This window comes from Ictidomys tridecemlineatus, chromosome 13 (genome assembly GCF_052094955.1).
Source record: "Ictidomys tridecemlineatus isolate mIctTri1 chromosome 13, mIctTri1.hap1, whole genome shotgun sequence".
In the NCBI taxonomy this organism is placed as follows: Eukaryota; Metazoa; Chordata; class Mammalia; order Rodentia; family Sciuridae; genus Ictidomys; species Ictidomys tridecemlineatus.
This window is the reverse complement of record NC_135489.1, coordinates 56,056,716-56,070,830: the sequence shown is the minus strand read 5'-3', so window position 1 is coordinate 56,070,830 and position 14,115 is coordinate 56,056,716. Positions and strand designations below refer to the sequence as shown.

Sequence of the window (14,115 nt, the reverse complement as noted above, 5' to 3'; positions counted from 1 at the left end):
ACCCACTCACAACCTGTGGTGATAGATGATAAAGGTTCAGAAAGGCCCTGTGAACACCGACCTGACCCACTTCATGGGAAAACCGTCCTCTTCCTCACTGCTGGGCTGCCTTCCCCCAGGAACCTGTCCTCCTGCAGCTTGGCCTGCATCTTCTTTCTGGCTCCAGTGTTCCTGGAACAAATCATAAGAGAAACAATGAGGTAAGTTAGGGCCCATCCCATGTAACCAGATTATATGGCTCAGGTCTCTTCAAATCCTTTGTGGGGAGGGCTAGGAAAAGAAGGAAGACATGAACAAAGGAACTAGATAAGTAGTTTAACTCTTTTTGAGAAATGTTAGCTAACACCAACAGTCAGTGGGCCAACACTAGAACGACCACCCTCACAAGAAGGCTGTGAAATGTCCTTGCCACTAAGCAGGTCACAGGCGGAACTGTGGGACCAAGGGATGTGCACGTGGGAGCCTCCTTCCTTAGAGAGTTGTTAGGAAGACATAAATGACATAAAGACATAAATTTTTTCATCTCCACTAGGACTGATATTCTGCATAGGAAACCCAATCTTGACTTTGCTTTGGGTTGCATACCAAACTGCAGTGCTGTCTGCTCTGAAAACACAGTGTGCTACTCAGAGAGGAGCGCCAAGGCAGCACTGTGAGAGCCAGGCCTGTTTCTCTACACCACCTTTGGACTTCCACAGGCCCCTGTCCACTCTCTATGAACTGCTTCACCTCCGGGGTTTGTCCAGTCAGTGAATGCTTGCTTGTGCTAGGCTCAGTGCTGAGCTCAGGTGAACAACAAGGGCACAGCCCCTGCACCCCTGCGGCTGCAGTCTAGCCATGCCTCAGCTCCCTTGGTGGGTCAGGGATGCGGAACCTGCCATGTTGGAACCCTCCGCCGTCTTCTTGTGGCCGCCTTGCTACTGCTTCAGAGGTGATTCTCAAACTCGTCTGCTCCAGGCTGTGTTCACCAAATCTCTGCTGTCACCTCCTTTAACAGGGACATTTCTCGCAGTCTTTTGCCACTCATTGCCCTTTTAGACCCTGTTCTTGAGACCCCAAGTGCCTCTTTGACTCCATCTAGAAAAGTTTTGCATCCCACCCTTATTCTCTAAGATCCAGTCACATGACTCATCGTCTTGCTGGCTACTCTGTGGGCTCCATATGGGCAGATTGGTCTTAAATCACCTTTGTGTGTCCACTTCCTGTGTGCCAGGGACAGTGTTGGAAAGTGAGTGCACAGCAACTGAGCATGTGAGGGTACAGCCAGCCGCTGGAGGAGGCTGTTTCAGCTGTTGGTGGCACTCTTTGATGTCCCACAGGCTCCTTACTCAGGTGGTTGAGTGTCCGTGTCTGTTTCCCCCCTGCATAGTGAGTTCTGCAAATATCAGCACGGTGCCTGGCAGGAAGTGGGCTTAGTGTGTAGCTGTGGAATCTGTCACACTATCTGCTTCTCTGGACCTAGCACATGTCATGGCTTCTGTACACAGCAGGCAGTCAGTGGACACTGAAGTGAGTTGACTGATCCTTTCCATATCTGTTGTCACTACACACACACACATACACACTCACACACACACACACACAGAGGACCATTAGTGTGAGCTTCTCACAGTGACAGGCTTTAGAAATGTCACTCATGTTTTCTCTCTTGTACTGCTCTCAAAAAGACAGTAACTAGATCTGTTTTTGGCGGGTGAGTACCAGGAATTGAACTCGGGCACTCAACCACTAAACCACATCCCCAACCTATATTGTATTTTCTTTAGAAACAGAGTCTCAAGGAGTTGTTTAGTGCCTTGCTTTTGCTGAGGCTGACTTTGAACTTGGAGTTCACCAGCCTCAGCTTCCCGAGCTGCTAGGATTACAAGCGTGTATCACATGCCCAGCCTTGCCATATCTTTCTTTTTTAAATTTACTTTTTATTTATATATGACAGCAGAATGCATTACAATTCTTATTGCATACATTGGGCACAATTTTTCATATCTCTGCTTGTATACATAGTACATTCACACTAATTTGTGTCTTCATACCTGTACTTTGGATAATAATGATCATCACATTCCACCATCATTAATAACCTCATGCCCTCTCCCTTCCTCTCCAACCCTTCTGCCTTATCTAGAGTTCATCTATTCCTCCCATGCTCCCGCTCCCTATCCCACTATGAATCAGCCTCCTTATATCAAAGAAAACATTCAGCATTGGTTTATTGGGATTGGCTAACTTCACTTAGCATTATCTTCTCCAACACCATCCATTTACTTGCAAATGCCATGATTTTATTCTCTTTTATTGCTGAGAAATATTCCTTTGTGTATATATGCCACATTTTTTAAATCCATTCATCTATTGAAGGGCATGGAGTTTGGTTCCACAGTTCAGCTATTGTGAATTGTGCTGCTATAAACACTGATGTGGCTGTGTCCCTGTAGTATGCTGTTTTTAAGTCCTTTGGGTATAGACCAAGGAGAGGGACAGCTGGGTCAAATGGTGGTTCCATTCCCAGTTTTCCAAGGAATCTCCCTGCTGCTTTCCATATTGGCTGCACCAATTTGCAGTCACACCAGCAATGTGTGAGTGCACCTTTTCCCCCAGATCCTTGCCAACACTTATTGTTGTTAGTATGTATAATAGCTGCCATTCTGACTGGAGTGAGATGAAATCTTGGAGTGGTTTTGATTTGCATCTCTCTAATTGCTAGTGATGATGAACTTTTTTCATGTATTTGTTGATTAATTGTATATCATCTTCTGAGAAGTGTCTCTTCAGGTCCTTGGCCTATTTATTGATTGGGCTATTTTTTTTTTTTGGTGTTTAGCTTTATATACCCTAGAGATTAGTGTTCAATCTGATGTGTGAGGGGTAAAGATTTGCTCCCAAGATGTAGGCTCTCTATTCACCTTACAGATTGTTTCTTTTGCTGAGAAGAAACTTTTTAGTTTGAGTCCATCCCATTTATGATTGTAATTTGGACAACCTTTGCTTAGGTGACTTTGCCTTATAAAGTATATTAAAAGTTGTGTATTTTCCTGAAAAGATGAAAGACAGTTCTCCTAGTTGTAGAATTCTAATTAAACTTGTTCTGATTTTAATTAACTATAAATATTACTGTCCATGACAAGTACTATATGTTTTAAAGTACTTTTATTCTCAGAATATCGGGTGAAGAATGTTTGAGCAATGTCAGTATAGAAGGGTGAGTGATAAGTTTGAACTGGCATCAAGTTTTATAGGTTGTTTACTTGATCAACAAATGTCTACTGAGAGCTTATTATGAGCAAAGCACAATTCTCCAGGCTCTGTGGAAGAAACAAAAATATCCAGATCTACTAAGCCAAACACTTATTTAGCATTTACCAAGGGCAGGCTCTGTGCTAGTAAAGAAAGAAAGCCTGGTGACAGGGAAGGCCCAGCCCCATAGGAGCTCTCAGTGCCCGCAGTGGGAAGAGCCCACATTTTTGGTTCTGAGCTCTGTGCCTGAGAGTTCTCAAAGTGACCTGGACAAAGTGCTAGTAGAGAAAGAAAGTGGTCCTCTGGCTTTCACACCCTCCTCTCACTGAGGACAGAAGAAAATGCAGATGGACTCACCATGTGTGCTACAACCACCACCCAGGTGATGCAGCTGACCACATCCCTGGGCAGTGCTCATTAGATGACTGCAGGAGCCTTCCAAGGCTTCCTGGATAACTCATAATTGAGATGGCTTGTGGATCTAAGTTCACTACCTGAGATTCATGGCGTTACAATACATAGTGAGTAATATAATACCTGAATTAACTCAAAGTATCAATCTGATATTAATCTCATAATTGATCCACTTACATCTAACATATTATCACAGTAAATTGAAATTTGAGAGTGTTAAAAACCAGTGAGCCCCAGCCACTTCTCGGTATTTACCCCAGTGAATTAAAATTTCTATAGCAGTACATGCATACCCACATTTATAGCACCACAATTCACAATAGCCAAGTTATGGAACCAGCCTAGGTGTCCATCAACAAATGAGTGGATGAAGAAAATACGGGGTATATATACACAATGGAGCTTTATTCAGCCATAAAGAACAAAATTATGGCATTTGCAGGGAAATGGATGGAACTTGAGAGCATTATATTGAGTGAAATAAGCCAGACTCAGAAAATGGAGGGTCATATGTTTTCTCTCATATGTGGAAGCTAGAGAGGGAAAGAGTGGAGAGGGGAGGGGGGGTTGAAATCTCAGAAAAATAGAGGGGAGACCACTGGAGTAGAGGAAGGGCATCAGGGGAAGGTCAGGGAGGGCAAGAGGAGATACTAGGGAACAAAATTGACCAAATTGTGTTGTTATATTATATGCATGGATACGTGGTTAACAATGAATACCAATTTTATATATAATATCATGTGCCAATAAAAAAAGGTGAGATGTTTTCAGATAATTGAAATTTAAATTGTGAAGTGTACATGGCTTTGGAGCTAGTCATGTATTACAGCCTATTGGGTGATATACCTGGCTATTATAAAAGAACTAATAACTGAATTTAACATTTTTCTTTCAGGTGTGCTTTGATTGTGTTGGGCAAGCATAATCAGTCATGCTGGTCACTTGGTGTTTGCTTGGGTTTCATCTGTAAATGAATCTTCCCTCACTGGGTGGGAGAGAATCCACTATTACCTGGGGTCCTTCCCCTTTATGTTTGCTTTGGCATCCCATAAAATGATGGGCTAATTGTAAGTAGTGGAGGTTGAAATCTTAGATCCCTAAGTAAACAGGGAAGATGAGTTATTTCTATTCAGACACTATCCGCAGTCGAGAGCTCATCAGAGATGAGAGGCGGTGATGTGGAGGACAGAGTCAGAGAGGAGGTTTTGAGTGGCGTTTCCTTCCCTTCAGCATCATCTTATAAGTGAGCACAAATTCACAGTCATGGGAGAAGGTGGTTCAGGTATTGTGGGCTCCTCCCACACCCCATGCAAGGTGGAGAACTCATGTAAATGGTGGGGAAATGTGTTCATTAGCTTTTCGTCATGGTGACCCAAATACCCAACAAGAACACCTCAGAGGAGAAAAAGTTTACTTTGCCTCATTGTTTCAGAGGTTTCAGTCCCTGGTCTGCTGACTCCATTACTCTGGGCCCAAGGTAAAGGGGCACAGTATGGTAGAAGGGTGTAGCAGAGAAAAGTGCCTTAGCTCATGGCAGCCAGGGACCAGAGAATAAACGAAATATAAGCTCTAAATACATTCCCCCGTGACCTAATTCCTCCACCACACCCTACCTGCCTACAGTTACCACCCAGTAGAGCAATCCTTTCAAATTATTAATCAACGGGTGAGGTTATACCTCTTCTATTCTAATCATTAACCCTCTAAACATTCCTGCATTGTATATCATGAGTTTTTTTGGGGGACACCTCACATCTAAATCCTAACAGAAGCCTTCCTTGTATCAGGGCTTTACTTCCCACATAATTCTCCAGCTCTGGCTCCCAAGGACACTAATAGTGCAAAGCTTCAGTAAAAAATTTCTGTTTGATTTTAGTGGCAATTTCAAATGCTTATAATGTAAAGGTCTGTTTACCTGAGTACATGGGCTACACAGGTGCCTCTGGCCAGTGAGTTACCTTCCACTTCTCACACCATGGCCTCTTGGGACCTTTGTCTGCACAAGAGAAAGTCACCACCTCTGACCAGATGGCCCATAGTAGGAGGTGGAAAGGGCCTTTCTGTGAAATAAAATTAAAATAATAAATGATAAAATGATCCATCTCTCCTCCAGGTATCTGAAATGGTGAAAGGAAAGAAGGTCAAGGGGAAGAAGGTGGCCCAAGCCCCAGCCACGGTCAAGAAGCAGGGAGCCAAGAAGGGGGTGAATCCTACATTCAGGAAGAGGCTGAAGAACAGACCAGAGACCAAGCAGGAGAGGAACCAGAGGCCATTGGCTAGGGCTCAGAAGAAGGCTGCTGGCAAAGGGGTTGTCCCTACGAACAGAACACAGATCCTTTGAGCAGGGGCAATACTGTCACCACCTTAGTGGAGAACAGGAAGGCTAAGCTGGGGGTGACTGGACATGATGTGTATCCCATCCTGCCTACCCTGTGTCGCAAGATGGGAGTTTCTTACTTGCATCATCAAGGAGAAGGCCAGGGTGAGACATCTGGTCCACAGGAAGACATGCACTGTTGCCCTCACACAGGTTAACTTGGAAGACAAAGGAGCTCTGGCTAAGTTGGTGGAAGCTCTTGGAACCAACTACAATGACAGATATGCTGAGATTCATCGCCACTGGGGAGGCAGTGTCCTGGGTCCAAAATCCGTGGCTCCCATTGCCAAGCTGGAAAAGGCAAAGACTAAAGAACTCTCCACTAAACTGGAATAAATGTCCACTATTGGGCTTCTGTACATAAGAATAATTGGCCTTCATCCAGTGTCTTGGGCTGAAGGCAGTAAACTTGTTTGGGACAGTAGCAAGCACATACCCCATAGTGTGCGAGCTCTAGAGACTCATTGTGTAACTTGCATTTACTGCAAAATACTTGGAAACCAAGCCAGGATTTTGTGATTGATCAGTCACTGCCTTATTTAAAGTAATGATAAATGTGAGTCTATAAAGCTTTTATTTATACTGAAAATACAAGATCCAATAAAGTCAGGCTCTGGAATAAAAAAATTAATTAATTAGTTAGTTTTTAAAAAAAGGATCCCCAGCCAGGCATAATGTTGCTGACTCCTCCATCCAGTTCACCTATTTTCCTGCCACTTCTTTTTCTAGGGAAGAAATCAGTGAGGCAAACTATTTGGAATTGTGGCAAGCAGTTTTGTTTTATTTTGTGACTTAAGGAATAGTGACACAATGTGGTTATTCTACAGGAGCTTTTGTTCCAATAGGATAACATCTATGATAACTCATAATGAGACACTTTTTATAATCGAATAATTGCACTGTAATTTGCTTATTTGACATACTCAAAACAACTTCTCTTGTGCAGGCACTGATTTTTAGAAATCAGCTTGTAAAGCGATGGTGGACTGAACATTTATTGCCACATCACTGTAGGTTAATTATTTAGAACAGGAAGTGATCTTGTATGTTCTTTGTGGTTTTAGAGTATTGTTTTCTTTCATCTGAGGCTCTGGTTCTAGAATGTTCTGGATATTTTACCTATCCTGGTCTCTTTTTTAGAACTTGAGGGACTTAGTGACAGGGCAAGTTTATTTATTTACTTATTCTAGGATTTCCTTATTGTGCTAAAATACAAGTAACATGTAATTTATCATCATAACTGTTTGTAAGCATAGAGTTCAGTGTCATTAAATACATTCCTGACATGCAACCATTACTACTGCCCATTTCTCTTTGATTGTAAATCAAACTCATTAAAAGCTAATTCCCCATTCCCATCTCCCCCAGTCCCTGGCAATCACCCTTCATTCCACTTTCTATCTCTATGATTTTCACTATTACAAAAACCTTATACTATTGGAATTAAAAGTATTTGGCTTATTTTGTTTAGCATTATGTTCTCATGGTTTATCCATAATGTGGCATAAGGTAGAATTTCCTTCCTTTTACATGCTGAATAATATTCCATGGTGTGGATGTTGTACATTTTGCTCATCTTTGGTAGACATTAGGGTTGCATCTACATTTTAGCTAATGTGAATTAAGATATTTTGAACACGAATGTACAAATATCTCTTTGCAATACTGTTTTGAATTTTGTGGGGGCGGGGGGAGGCATATACCTAGGAATAGAATTGCTGGATAATTATTTGTAACATTTTCAGAAACCAACATACATTTATTTCACAGTGGCTGTGCCACTTTCCACTCCAACCAACAGTTTGCAGGGATTTTCCTCTTTCTTCTGCTTCCTCAACAACCCCTGTCTTTATTTTTTGGTTGGGAGGGGGTCTGGGGTCTGTGGATGGAGCCCTGAGTTCCACTTGTGCTGTGGTGAGCCGTTTCTGTGAACTGTGGCCACCATTACAAGATGGCGCTGATAAGCGCCGTGGCCTGTGATAAACAACTCCTTGTTTTGGGAAAGTTGGCATGTAGCTGTAAAACACCCTATGAGAAAGATCCACGTGGCAGTTGTGCATTGGGGCTTGATGTGCTTTATCAAGGCTGGGGCGCTCGGGTGAAGAAGCAGAGGTAGAGGTAGAAGTAGCAGTAGAAGTAGTAGTAGTAGTAGTAGTAGTAGTAGTAATAAAAGAAGCTTCCAGAGACACATAATTAAAGGCCTGAATAAACTGCTGAGAGAAGAATCCTGTGTCGTGTCCTCCTTGCTGGCGAGGGGTTGCGGCATTGTGCATGCTATACAAGTGCTCCACCACTGAACCTCAGTCCTTTTTAAATTTTTAAATTTTAAATTTTTAGATGGTGGCCATCCTAATGGGTATGAGGTGGCTTCTCCTCATACTTCTAATTTGCAATTTCCTAATGATTAGTAATGTTGAACATCTTTCATGTGCTTATTTGCCATCTGTGTTCTAGTTCTTTGTCCATTTTTAAATTGGATTACTTGGTTTTGTGTTGTTGAGGCTTAGGAGTTCTATATATTTTCTGCATATTAATCCTTTGATCACATGTCTGATTTGCAAATATTTTTCCTGTTCTTTGTGTGGTTTTTTGACTCTGTCAACAAGTTTTGTTTTGTTTTGGTGCCAGAGATTGAACCCAGGGGCACTTTATTAACTATGGTTTTAACCAGCAAACCAGGGGAAGGCAGGTTGGGAGAGCACAGAAATGGCCAGCTGCTTGGTGACTACTTCCAAAGTGGACCTAATTGAACTGGCCCCTAGCTCACCAGCTTCAAGGGCTAGAACTCTTCCCCTGCATTGCTGGGAGGTCCATGAGTCAGTCAGCTGAAGAAGTGAAGTGGCCAACCTAACTCACAGCAAAGTGAAACCTGCTGCCCAGGACATGACACACACCTGCACACACAGAGCTCCTGAAGAACTCTGTTAATGACTCACCCTTAACAAAGGTAGCCAAGGACCACCAGACACTTGAGGAAAGCTGCCTTAACTTGCAAGACAGAAACCAGATGAATAAATTTAGGGAATCAGAAGAGACAGGAGTCAGAATACAAGTTTTTAAAAATCATATCATTAGGGCTGGGGTTGTGGCTCAATGGGTAGAGTGCTCTCCTAGCATGGGTGAGGCCCTGGGTTCGATCCTCAGAATCACATAAAAATAAATTAATTAATTAAACATTTTTTTTAAATCATATCTTTTGCATCTCATGAGACAAGAACACTCTACATTTGTCTTTCACCAGGAGATATTAAAGTTGAAACCAAAATAAAAAGAAGAATGGAAGTCAGATAATAAAGTGATGATATCCCAGAATGTAGAAGAATGACAAAAGATGTAGGAGAAAAATAGTAAGAAAATTCAATGATTATTCCAGAGGGTCTAACAAGCAAATAATAGGCATTTCAGCAGTTCAGAATAGAGAAAATGTAGGGAAGAAAATGATCAGACAATTCAAGATTTATCAGGACTGAAAGGAGCTTCCAGTTTGGAAGGGCTCATTCAGTATTCAATCCAATGTGTGAAAAAAAATGCTCTGGGAAGGCACATGAACATAAACTTTCAGAAAACAAGAAATAATAGGTGTTTTGTTTTGCAGTGCTGGGGATGAATCCAGGGATTGCATATCTGTAAATGCTCCATTACTGAGCTACACCCCAAACTCAAGAATAGATTCTTAAATCCTCTAAATAAAAACAGGTAACAGAAAAAGGATACAAAATCAGAATAGCAACAATAGATGTTACAAAAGCAATGTTGTAGACCTTTAAAATTGAGAAGGAAAATAATCCCCAATGTAAATTCTATCATCTAGTTTAAGCATTGTGTTCCCCCCAATTCCTAGGGTGTCCTTCAGCCCCAAGGTGAAGTGTTAGGAGCTGAGGCTTCTGGAAGGTGGTTAGGTCATGAGGGTGGAGCCTTCTTCTCACACCCTGACCCTTTGCACAAGATTCACCACGTTTTGCCATAAGCCTTATACAACATCCAGCTTTTAAAAGTATTTACATACATAAAACAGAATGGAAGAGAGGAAAAGCAGGAAAAAAGGAGGAAGAGAGGCTATGGCAGATAATCTTGGTTGTCAATTTAACTGGATTCAGACGATTAGGAGAGCACTCTTCTGGGCGTGCCTGTAAGGGTGTCTCCAGAGACAATTTGCATGTGCGTCAGCAACTGAGAGGAAGACCCGCCCTGAATGTGGGCAGCCCTTACCAATAGGCTGGGGACCCAGATGGCATAAAAAGCAGAAGGGGAAGCCTGCCATCGTGCACAAGCTTGATTCTTCGTAAGCAGGTGCATCAGACCCCAGCTTCTTCAAATTCTCAATGTGGACTTATATGAACAACTCTCCAGGGAGCTTCTAGGAAGGCCTTCAGCGTCAGACTGAGGCTGCACCTTTGTCTCTCTTGTTCTAAGGCTTGGTCTGAGCAACTGCTCATTTCTCTGGCTCCCTGCCTACAGATGGACACTGTGGGACGAATCAGCCTTGGACCATGCAAGTCAATAATAAACCTATTTTTATATATATTTCCTAAGTTCCTGTTCCTCTAATGGACCCTAATACAGAGAGAAAAGGGGACGAGGAGAAGGAGAGAGAGGGACCTGATAAATTAGTTCCTATTAAGCTAATTACGATCCATAACAGTTTAGTGAATTCCCTTTCCCAGGAGCATTCACATTTTAAAACGTGGGGAGAAACACCATTTACACTTTAACCCACAGAACTGAGCCAGGCCCTGCAATGAGGAAATGGGGGCTATGTGTGGAGCCACATAATCTGGGGAGATTAGCCACCATTCCAAGCCACAAGCAGAAGAAGGCAAAGAGGCTGGCTAGCTGGAGAAGAGAAAGTGAGAGAAGAGCACAGTGAACGCTGCTTTCTTGGAGCTGGGGATATAGCTCAGTAGTGGAGTGCTTACCTGGAATGTGCAAGGCCCCAGGTTAAATCCCAGCACTGCAAAAGGGAGGGGAAGGTGGGGCAGGGTGGGGGGATTGCTTTGTTAACCTACAGATCCCTAGAGACTCTGAGTCTGCTGTGGAGAATATTGAAACAATGAATCTGACCATGAGCTTGGGAAGCACCTGTCCTGACCAGGGAAGAAATGGGGTGTAAACAGGAATAAAGATGAAAACCCTGTCCTGTGTTTATTAGTTTTGGGGTGGTGAGTACCTATCATGAAAGAGCTGGACATTTAAACTGAGAACACCAGCTCCAACATGGAACCCTGCCTGAGGATAATTCTGAGTCCTGGGTGAATCTTGCATCCTGTACAAAGGACCAGGATATGAGAAGTGAGCTCCGATGTTGTTTGTGGAAGTGTTGATGGGTCCCCCTCATGGAAAGTAATGTAGTGACTGAGCCAGTTTACACCTTTGATGTAGTTTTTTCACTCCTGATACTGTATCTTGAAGCAATAAATTTGAAATATAGGTAGATTTTCCCATGGAAGTATTATTTGTGATGTGAAGGAATAAGAAAAAACACTGGTTTACATATTTGCTTCCCTTCTTGTGGGTATTTTTCATAACAGTATAAGTATAAATATATATCTCTGCATAATAGAAAAGTTATACAGTATTAAACTATTTATAAAGAATGGGTAACATGGAGATATTATATTATGATGTTAGTGGAAAAATAAAACTTTACCTGTTATCATCACAACCTACATTTTAAAAACTACAGCCCTTCCTCCTTATCTATGGAAGACAGGTCCTGAGACTGCCAGTGGATGGCTGAAAACAGTAACTGTATCAATCAACTTTGTATTCCTGTAAAAAAAAATACCAGAGATAATCAACTTAAAAAGAGGAAATATTTATTTTGGTTCACAGTTTGGGGGCTTTTAGTCCATGGTCAAGGGTCTGCTGCTTTTAGGCCTTGGCAAGGCAGCACGCCATGGTGGGAATGCATGGCAGAGAAGGCTGCTCACTTCACAGCAGCTGGGAAGTAAAGGGGCAGGGGGAGGTCAGGCTCCCAATATTCCCTTCAAGGGCACACTCCCATGATCAAACTTCTTTCCCCTTGACCCCACCTCCTAAAGGTACTATCACCTCCCAAATAGTGTCACCACGGTGACTAAGCCTGCAACACGTGGCCCTTGGAAGACATTCAAAATCCAAATTAGAACAGTAACTAATAAGAAAATAAAACAATTATAACATACTGTAATAAATGGTACTTGAATATAATCTCTCCTCCAAAACATCTTTTTTAAAAAAAAAATTTTACCTTTTCACTTAAAGGACACACTTAAGGCTTCTCTTTAGCATATCTAAATAGTTAGTATCTCTACTCTTGCACTTGGGGCCATGACAGCAAAACAGGTTATGTGAACATACACATTGATGCTATGACATTTGACCTGGTCATCCATATAACTTCTAAGTGAGTAACAGGCAGGTAGCGTGGATATTCTGGACAAAGGATGATTTGTGCCCTGGGCAGGGATGGAGCAGCTGGAGCAAGAGTTCATCACACTGTTCAGATGGCATGCAATTTAAAAATTATGAATTGATTATTTCTGGAACTTTCCATTTAATAGTTTTGGACCACGGGTTGGCTGCAGGTAATTGTAAAAACCGCAATCTAGGCTAAGGGAGGACCACAGTACATAAGGTGACAAAAAGGAAAACTGAAATCAATACATGAAATATTAACAGCATTAGGAATACAAGTAATTTATCATCTTTTTATATCTATATTGTCCCAATTTTATGTAATGGACATATATTGCTTTTTAATTGAAGATAAAATAAATGCTTTCAAGGAAAACTTCTATAGCATCAATAGATCTGAACCTTTAAAATCAGACCAGGAATATACAACTTCTTTAAAGTTATCCCAGAATTCTAAGTTCCTTCTAACACTTCTTGCTACTTTTGTTTCCAAGTGCCTATATCAAATATTGAATTTCTTTAAGATTTAATAAAATTTAATGATCAGCACATCTACCTACAGAGTGATTGCAGGTCTCGACTATGCATGCTCTGTTAGAGGTTTCAACTTATTCCAAGTATTTCAAGAACTCACTATACCATTTCTTTTAAGTGATTTGATAAAGATTTTTATTAGATTTCCTCCAAGGTACATAGAAGTCATAATTAATGAACCCAGCTGTCATTCAAACCAGAATACATCAAACCCAAAGGCCACAGAGCATGTTCACAGACAGTCCTATGCATGTCTCCCTGAAAGCAAGATAATGACAGGCAAGAGGGAGACCTATAAATATTGCATCCTGGAACACTGACATTGACCCACACTGTCTGACAGAAACATTAAAACACAGAGCGATCTGACATATCCTACTGAAATTTCTTTTCCCCAGAGGTAACCAAGCTTCAGGCCTCGAGCATCATTGAAATTCTGAAAGGTCTCATATCTATTGCTACTGTTTTCTTGTCACATAGAAAAGGCTAGATGGCTTTTTATCCTGGCCTACCCATTTAATTGGTTGTGTAGGACCAAGAAAATATTGAACATGTTCTTCCTTAAGCCACAGAGATTTCCCAAAGTTCTCATCAGTTCTTAAACCTGACCTCCTCTTCACATGTTATTTATGCATTTTTTACTCCCACCTATGCAGAAGAGTTCTAAAACACTTATACCATGCCTTGTGAACGCAGGGATTTCAATGATTACCAAAAAGGATTTTGTATGCTGATATTCTGAGAAAGGCTCAGAGCAGTTCAATTTCTGGTAACTAATACTGTCCAGAACCACAAGATGGCACTTTAGCTACAGCAAAGGTGGTTAAATTCCATGGATGTTAGGGACTGTGGATTGGTGGGAATGACTCACCAAGGCCCCTGTAAGGCGCTGTTGATAGAAATGACAGCCCTCCCTCCTGATTCCATGCTATTTAAAAAATAGGTTCTTAATTTATTACTAGGCAACTTTAATGTGTTAACAAATAGGACACAAACACTATAGAAGAGTACATCTGCAAACAGGTAGTTTTTACATAGTTGTTCTGGGAAACATTTTTCCTTATAAACATTGTTTAAATGGAGGGAAATAAGCTGTGCTTTAAATCATTGAACAATTTTTTTTTCTATAAATCCTCATGAAGATATTTCTCACTACACTT

The 14,115-nt window shown here is 41.6% G+C and overlaps 1 pseudogene; it reads left to right on the top strand.

Moving 5' to 3' along the window:
- Positions 1-5,639: 5,639 nt before the first annotated feature.
- On the top strand, positions 5,640-7,418 carry LOC144369870 (large ribosomal subunit protein eL8 pseudogene; annotated as a pseudogene).
- The last annotated feature ends 6,697 nt before the right edge of the window (positions 7,419-14,115 follow it).